Here is a 9,503-nt window from a genome sequence, read left to right on the forward strand (position 1 = left end):
GGGAGACCATAAATCCTATCGTGCTGTAAACACTCATCAAGCAGGACTAAGAGAAAATGAGGTAAATTCGTCCAATGCATCATGGAATATTACTGTACTTCATTTACTTTCCCTCCAATTAGGTAAAAAGCCTATTCTATTAATAGCTACCCTTGCAGATCCAGACAAAATTAACTCCTGGTGCCTCATCCCAGCAGCGGGGCAATTGATTCTTCCCCATAATCCGTTTATTTCATTAGCAATACATTTATTTGGTACATGCGTTTTGCCACGCCGCAGCAAAGAAACAGCCCTGCAAGGTGTGGGGCAGGGGGGAGCGCTCGGAATATTAACCAAATCGCTATTACCGCCATGGCAGTGCTTAAAGATCATATGTAAATCAAATGTCAGAGGAGAAAATTGTAGCGAGGGCTGTCAGGGAACGATTTAGCAGTGGTTAAAGGCACAGCTCACGGCTGGTTGAATCGTGAACTTTGCAAATGGAAAACCAAGCTGGCTTCCACTGTGGGAGCTGAGGAGACCTGGAGGAACACGTGTGGGGAGGCTGGGAAAACGTTGGGTATCTGTACCTTACAAAAATAAAAACAAACAGACAAAAAAAACACATTCACTCTTAAATATTCACAGCCAGTTGCTATGGTGAGTTCCCAGCGAAAGTGAATTTTGCCTGTTAAAGAATTTCACCACCATTTCTGCCCTGTTCATCTAGAAGGAGGATTTAATTACACGGAAAGAGCAGATGTTGGCAAAAGGTAGTGTGGGCTGTTTATTCCCCTGCTTCCAGAAATTGTGCCAGAAATGGTTTCCATACTGCAAAAACCGATACTGTTATTGTTATTATTTTAATATCGTATGTCCAACATGTGTGACCTGTAATTCTGTTCTTGGGAATTCATCCTTGTGAGTTTATCCTCTGTGTGTGTGTGTGTGTGTGTGTGTGTGTGTGTGTGTACAGTGCCTGTGTGTGATGATTGACAGCGTATTTTGCAGGCAGGGTTCAGTCATTGCTCTAGGTATTTCAAGCAGGAAGGAATTTAATACAGGGAGTTAGAAGCTGCCTTAATTGTTGGAAGGACAGGGAGAGCAAAGCTCAGGAAAGCTTCCAGGAAATCAGAAGCGCAGGGATCACAGGCAGTACCCACGGGTAATGTTGGCTGCCTACAGCCGGGAAGTAAATAACTCCCAAGAGTTAACAGAAGCCACTCTGGGAACCCATGCCTTCCCTCCGCCCACACCACGCACCTGCCTGCAGCTACCTCTGAGGTAGTTTATCTTCCTCTCATGCGAAGACTTCTTCTTCTTCCAGACAACGTCTCTCATAAAGTTGCATTTCATGGAAAGTAGAATTGCTTTAGAATTCAAATTCTGACCCCAGTACCAGAAATGAGACCTTGGGCAAGTCAATTTACCTCTCTGAGCCTCAGTTTTCCCAGTTCTGAAATGGGTTCAATAGTGCCTGGGCACAATAGAGACATTGTAAGGATGAAGTAACATAATGTAAAATGTCTCCATACTTGGCACATAGTAGGTGCCCAGTTAATGTGAATTCATTTTTGTCCTCTTCCTTTTGCCCTTTGTGTCTCCCTGGGAGGTTCATTTAAAGCTAATTCCCTCCACACAGATAGTTCCAGGGCACATGGAGAGATTTCTCCGGGTTCTCAGTCCCTCTGGGAAAAGTCCTCCCTTAAAGAAAGCCATTAAGGATTTAATTTCTTATCATCTTCCATTCCAACTAGCCGGAGTGTTATGAATAATATCCTATTAGCTGGAGACATTCAAACAATCACCCGTTAACATGTTCTTACGGCGAAATGATGAAGCGTCCTCCGAAATCACGGCGCTTATCTGCGGCCCACTCAGCAGGCACTCCATCTCTCCCACCAGTGACACTTCTTCTATTGCTGTCTTGGATTCCAACTAATCACCAACGGGGCGGGCGGCGGGGCGGGAGGAGAGCTGGGAGCCTCCATGACCACAGGCTCTTTCTTCATGTCGACCTGCCCCACGGCACAGCGTAGTAAGGTGCCTGCCCCAGAGGGGACTAGAGCAACAACTTCTTGAGAGATACCACGAAACAAATCACAAACGTGCAGTGGTTTTGTAACACAGGAACAAGGACAATAAAACCATGATCGTGAAATGCACCAAGCCAAGCACGGACAAGAATGAAGAGTCACGTGGAAGAGTTACTTAAAAAAAAAAAATAAGTGAAACAACTAAAATAGAGGCATCAACTTTCAAGAGTTTTAAAAGCTCCTAGAAATTGGTTTCTGCAGTTTTTAATCTCTTCCCCACCCCCGAAAGAGTAGGTGTCCCCTAGAGCAGCAGTCCCCAGCCTTTTTGGCACCAGGGACCAGTTTCACGGAAGACAGCGAGCATAGCTCCTCTTTGTTTTTTATTCTCTCTTGATGGATATACATTGTATACACATGTTCATTTCTCTACTGGTCAGAGAGCAAACGGAACAGCCATGCGTATTTTACAACAAATAGCTCTGATGCAAGGAGAGAGAAAAGGAAGCTGATGGGGTCTGTGTTCCCACCACGTGCTGAGCACTGCAGAAGGTGTAGCCCACTTAACCCTCACGGTAACCCTATGACGCACGTCCCTTGTTCCCTCCGTTGTCTGTGAGCTACCAAACTGAGGCCAGACCCGCTGGCTAAAGGGCTCCCTCTCCCTGGCCACTGAGAGCCTGTGTCTGGATTTTGAGTCCTGTCCCAGAGCACTTTCACTTGTGAAGCGCACTCCTGACTTCTTTGGGGTGCCAGGCCACCTCCTTAAGGACACAATGAGTTTGCCTGTACACCCGCAGAGGATTCGTGGACCTATTTAAGGTCCAGGGTGAAGGCTGCCTGCCATGACACACCACCGAGACCACAGGCAGGAAACGCTGCACAGAGGTAAGCAGGTGAAGAAGGGACATACCTGTCCCTAGTGCCAGCCTCCTGGGGTGAAAAGACCGAAAAGTCTCAAGGCAGAGGAGATCCGGCCTTCCTGCTCTGAGCAGGCAACGGCTCCCAATCTTTCACTTGCCCACAGTCAGCCCATAAGTCCTGTGATCACACCCGCCTTAACGATGAGCAAACCGGGTCTCGTGGAGGTTGTTTAACTCGCCAGGAGGCGAAGTCGCCTAGAGTGTAAGACAGAGGAAAAAATGTCTTGGAGAGAAGGAGGAAGGCGCCAAAAAGGACGAACGATCATTTCTGAGCCCTTTCTAGGTGGCATTCCCAGAGAGAGCTCTTCCTTTAGTCCTCGCCAAAATCAGGAGCAAGCAGGAGGCCCCGCTCCCATTTTACAGATGACAATCGTGAGGTCAGAGGCTCTAAGCGACTCCTCCCAGGCCGCAGTGAAGACCGGGACCCACTCCTGCTCCCAGCCTGGTCTGTCCTCTCTCCTGCCCGCTTCCCTCCCCTCCCTGAGGAATCTCAGGGGCCACTCATTCGTGGGGTTGTTGATTCGGAGGGACTGAGCAGACACGTGGGGGTGGGGGAGAGGGCCGCCGGGGGAAGGGTGAGCCTATTCGGGGCACTTCACGCTTAAGTGCCTCCCCTCCGTTCTCTCTGACCTTGGGTGGCTGCGGCCGCCTTAAATGCGCAGTAATATACTGGCAGTCACTGTTCAATGCCCGCGGGAATGGTTTAAGGCCCTCCACCGGAGTGAGTATTTTATGCAGGCTGTAATTTCTTTTAAGACCTTCACCACGCCCTCTCCTCCGGAGAGCGCACAGCAGAAAGAAAAGCCACTTGCTAATGTGGGGAACATCCAGCTGCAGGCAGAGAGGCCGGTCTGAGCCCCCCTGCCGCGGGGCCGAGGGCAGGATCTGGTCTCTCTTCTATTTTGTCCCCCCCAATCCATTCTCAGTAATAATAATTATGGCAACATTTATAGAGTGTTTACTCTAGATCAGGCCTATTCTGGGAGACCGGCAGATATTATCTCATTTAATCTTCTCAACAACTCTTAAGAGGGTAATAGTCCATTTTATAGATGAGTGAACAGGTGCAGACAGAGAGCAAGTGCTGTCTTGCCCAAGGTCACACTACGAGAAAGGGACAAGCCAGATTAGAGACCTCAGGAGTCTGGGTTCTATCCATAATGCCAACTCCCTTCCACCCAGCAGCCAGGGGCACCACTCCAAAAAGCGAACCCAATCATGTCACTCCTCAGCTCCAAACCCCTGCAGGGGCTCCCTATTACCCTAGGATTGGATACTGAATCCTTCCCCACTGGGTCCCCCGGCTCTGTTGACATCTTCAACCCTTGTCTTGCCCTACATTCTTCCTGGCTCTCAGCCTGCCACCTGCACTGGCTTCCCTTGTGTTCTGAGAACCCTCCACAGTCTTGCTCTTGCCACAGGACCTTTGCACCTGCTATTTCTTCTGCCTGAAACATTCTTAGCCACGACCTTCAATCCACTCCCAGCCGGCAAACGCTGCTCTTCTCGGTCAACACCCTCATCGCTGCCTCTTTGACACATTTGCTGTATTTCTACTCTTACATTTGTTTATGTGTTTATCTGACATATATTTGTCTTCCCAACTGGACTGTGAGTTCCAGGAAGGCAGAAACTATGGTTGTCTTTTTCACTGCCACCTTCCCAGTCTCTGGAATCATGGAAATCCAAATCACCCAAAGTATTTGCTGAATGACTAAATGAATGAATGAATGAATGAGTAGATGCCAACATGGCCCCACAGGGCCTTTGCACTTGCAGTTTCCTCTGCCTGGAATGCAAGGACTCATAAATGGCAGTTGCCCAGTTAGTAGTGTCATTTCTATTTTATGGATGAGCAAAGTGAGGCTCAGCAATATTAAGTGTTTTGCTTCCAGTTTGGAATTTTGTAAGGCACCAAGCCGAGTCTTCGAGGCTAAATCTTGAATTTTCTCTGCTGAATCCCCAAGTCCAGCCCCCACTCAGTGAGCGGAGGCAGAGCCTGAGAACAGAGCAGGGAAGGGCAGACAGCGAGCAAGGGCAGAGCCGGGACTGGAACCCGGTCTCCTGGGTCCCAGCCGATGCGCTTTCCTCAACCCCGTTGTGCATTTGGAACTTGCCAAGGCTGTGGAAGGCTTTCACAATGCCAAACCGAGAGGCCAATACACTACAGAGCTCCTCAGAGGGGTCATCTGAGGCATCGTACGATGGCCAGCTCCTGGGGAGGGTCCTCCCTTTGTGGTGGTCTCACACTCCACGCAGCCCAGAATTCCCGCTTCTCCGACCTCGTGGAGCTACCCGTGCTCTTCTAGAAGCACGGAACATTGAGAAGGGGCACTTGGAGGGACAGGTATTCGCCCTAAAAGAAGCTCTTTTGGCAAACCCTCTAAAAAACAGTCCCCTCCTCAACCACCCGGCTCACTCAGTTCTCACAGGAAGGAAAGTATTGTGAAAACAGCACAAGCTATGAGGTCGGACAGAGGTAAACTTGAACCCAGTTGCATGGCCTTAGAAAGTCGGGTCACCTCTGTGCTGCATTATTCATTTGCTAAAAGGGTACAGGGATGTCGTGAGGGTTACAGAAAGCCATACATTCATTTATGCACCTACATATATGTTTTCAGCTTTTATATAAACGGGATTATACCATATACACTCTTCTGCAGAGGGATTTTTTCTTTTCTTTTCTTCTTGGGTATATTAGCATGGGGCTTAAGAACACAGACTTTAGAGACAGATCACCTGCTCTGAATCTCAGATCTGCAACATGCTGGCTGGACAAATGTCCTAATGTCCTACTCCCACCTTTCCTCGGTGTTCACATCTGTTAAATGGGGATGTTGATCACGTGCATGGTGTAACTGAAGACGATTAAGTGATGGAATGCAGGGAGAGTGCCAACCCCTGGTGAGGACTCCATAGACACCGAGTAATAATCTTCCAGAAATTGACTTTGGTTCTTTTCAGCCGCTGTGGAGTATTCCAGAGTGTGCTTAACCTTTATCCTGTGAATGGCCATTTAGAGCTCTTCTGTATCTGCAATAGACCTGCGTGTCAAATTGGGGGATGCAGGTTCCACTTGAAATTGATCACAGCCGATATTGCGCAGAAATCGAGTGGGTATGAGGTAGGAAACACAAAGGGGGAGGGTTTTTTTTGTCAGTACCATGCTGATGTTTTATAATGAGAAAGTACTCATGGACTGCTTGCAAAAGAGGAAAAAAAGAAAAAGAAAAAATAGTAGAGAAAGGAGAAAAAAAAGAAGGGAGAAGGGAAAAGGAGAAGAAAAATGTAGAGAGGTTGGTAAATGGGGTATCCAACGCCAGTCACAAGATCTGGAACATAGGAGGTGCCCCCCGGAATGGTAGCAGTTGCAGTACCATCATTTCGTCATGATCATCATAATTCCAAAATTATCTGGGGTTTCGCCAATCCAAGATAGTGAAAAAATCTCTCAGACTCTCTGCTCTGTGGAGTTAAAGCGCTGGCCAGATGCGCACCTGTGTGTGTGTACATGTATATGCCTGTGTGCGTGTGCACATCTCTGGGACGATTGTGTGTATATGCGTGTGAGCCTATGTGCATGCATGTGATGTGTGTGTGTTTGTATGTATGAGTATGTGTATGCTACATGTACTCTTCTGCAAAGGGATTTTTTTTTCATTTCTTGCCTTTTGGGTGTCTCAGGATGGGGCTTACTCCATGTGTGCATATCTGTGTGTACATGCGTCTATATGGACATGTATGAGTGTGTGTCATCACGTGTGTGCACATGTGTTTGTATGTATGTAAATGCATGTGTTTCCTTTTTGGTACACAAGAAGCCCCATAAATGAGGAGATGGAAAATTGGTTTGAATAGTTTTGGGAACGGCCCACCCCTGCACACACGTAGCCGGGAGTGTTAGCATTCACGTCCAGCATGAAGAACAATCTCATCTGGTCTCCCCCCCACCTTCCACTTTCCCTTTGATTCCCTTAAATTCTCTAATTGTCAGCTCTGTCCACACAAAGAGCAGTGGATCCCAGCAGCCTATAACCTTCCCTGACCTAATCATTTGAGAAAGTCAAGCTTTCTGGTTGATGGAAGATCACCTCTCTTTAATTACCATTTTAAAAATTACGTTTTGGAAGGAAATCTCTGCAAAAGGCACTCTGTTTTTTGATAGTTTGGACAGGGGCCCTTGAACTAACTCTCAGATCTATCATTATGAGCATCACTTATTTTCCAGGGAGAGACGAAAGGCTCTGCGCAACGTGAGAGGCGTTGCTCCTTCACAAAACGGCCTTCGGTGGCTCGGTTTTTGCTATTAGTGAGGTTATTTTCAAACATTCCCGTCTCTTTCTGATGCCCATGAAGGCGTCTGCAGCCATCTTTACCTGCTTTTATTACCTGCACTTGTTTCTTCTCCCTTTTTGTTTGTTGTATCCAATCTGCAGACCAGAAGAGCAGCTGACTACCTTTGTTAGCACTGTGTGCAAACTCAGAGTAGCCAGGCTCTGAGCAAGAATCGAGAACTGCCGGTTAGCATGAGGACTTAGAACACGTAGATCCTTGCTCTTGCTGGTTGCTGGGTGGACAGTGAGCGTTCCGGTCCGCCAAGTTAGAGAAGCTGCCCCAGGCTGATCCAAGGCTTTGTCTTCACTCATTCATTCACTCATTCATTCATTCACAGGTTTATAGAGTTCCAGCCACATTCCAGGTGTTGTTCCAAGCATAGGAGCTCAGGGATGTCAGAGGATTTTCTGGATGTGATATCTGAGGCTTCCAGAGAGGTGGGTTGTTAATAGGTGAGCTGTACCCGAACAGAGCGTGGTCTCCGCACCTGAGGGTTTGGTCAGTTTGGTGACACGGGACATTTATGCCCACACAGTAGATGCACGAGGGTGGAAGGAACACCCGCGCTCACACACTAGGCAGTCATTCCAAGGGCAAGTGTGAGTATTTCATGACAAGGGACCAGGGAGAGTGTCCAGAGACCCGGAATCCAGCCTCTGCACCCCAAACGACTGTCTGTGTGATTGTCCCCTCTCTGGGCCTCAGTTCCCCAACTTTAAAATGATGCAATTGGACTAAATAATATCTGACGCTCACTTGCGCTAAAGCACTCTAATCTTCTGATTTTAATAATATTATTGATAATAATAAACACCCTATATTGAGTGTTCACTGCATTCTAAGTATTGTGTATACGTCTTATTTCATCCTCACTTTAGCCCAGCAAAGCAGATGCTACTTTCCCATTTTACATACGAGAAAATCGAGGCTGCAAGCCACTCGGTGGCCCGCCCAAGGTCATGCAGCTAATTAGTGTCAGAGCTGAGATTCAGACCCAGGTAATCTGGCCCCAGAGTCCCCTGCTCTTAATCACTGATCTGCGGCGCTTCTAACAGCCTGTGAGTTCCCGGCCCAGAGTCCCGCGTCCCTAATCCTTCCTGTTCCAACTCTGCTTCCCCACACCTTCTCTCGGGGCCTTTGTTAGCAACATCTTGAGACTCACGAGGGTTGGGAGAGAGGGGAGAGGAGAAAACCAGGGCCTCGGATGCCTTGGAACTCGAGGCAGGCTGGCACCCTGGGGTCCCCGGGCACAGTTCCCCCGCACATTCAGCTGGCGCCAGCGGGCAGATGGGGGTGCCGGCCAGTCCTGCCAGCCTGCCAGCTGGCCCGGAGCGCCCGGTGGCTGGCACTTCGGCCACTCGGATGGGCTGCCGGCCCGCCTCCCACAGGCATGCAGCTGGCAGCGAGGAGCAGATGGGCCGGCCGGCCGGGCTGTTGGCTCTCCGCGAAGCTGCCAGCTGGCTTTGCTGCGCCTGGTGCCTTGGCACCTCTGGGCTGGCGTCGGTGGGCAGGAGGGCTGACATGTTGGCTTCCTATGGATGGGCAGCTGGCACCGGCAGGAGAGAGGAGGGCTCCTCAGCCCCCTCTTGGCTGCCCCCTTAAATGTCCGGGAGTCTTGGCCAATGGGAACTGAAGCCAGAATCCACCCTGCCATCACCCTGAGGGCTTTGCAGGGGGATCGGGCTTCCTCTCCCACGCTTCCTAGGATCTGCATTGATTTGCACAAGCTCCGGCCTCCCCGGGACATGTCACATTCCTTCCCCGACCCCCAATGTTCTACCCTCCTTTACCTGCCAGGGAAGGGGTGCCCCCTGGCAGCCATGCCCAGACCCTGCCAGCTCCTCTCTGCCTCCCTGGAAGTCTGGGCACCCGTCCTTCTTCACTTGGCTACTTCAAAGGCTCAGCTCCCGTGGCTGCCGGAGGACTGGACCCAGCGAGGGCCGGGGTCCCGGTGAGATGCTACTTGAAAACTTAGGAGTCCTGGGTTCCGGTCCTCACACATCTGCACGTGTCCCATGAGAACGAGGGCTTCCCCATCCAGACCTTGGTTTCCCCATCTTTTCTTTCTCATTTCTCACTCAAAAACTCAACAGGTCAGAATAGAATAGAACCCTACCTCGGGGGTTCCGTGGGTTCATAACCCCTGACATTCTGTGTACAAGCTCCTGTGTTTGGAGGGTGTTACGGGTTGAATCGTGTCCCCTAAAAAGACATTGAGGTTCTAACGCCCAAA

The sequence above is a fragment of the Propithecus coquereli genome, unplaced genomic scaffold (assembly GCF_000956105.1).
Source record: "Propithecus coquereli isolate 6110/MARCELLA unplaced genomic scaffold, Pcoq_1.0 Scaffold206, whole genome shotgun sequence".
NCBI lineage: Eukaryota > Metazoa > Chordata > Mammalia > Primates > Indriidae > Propithecus > Propithecus coquereli.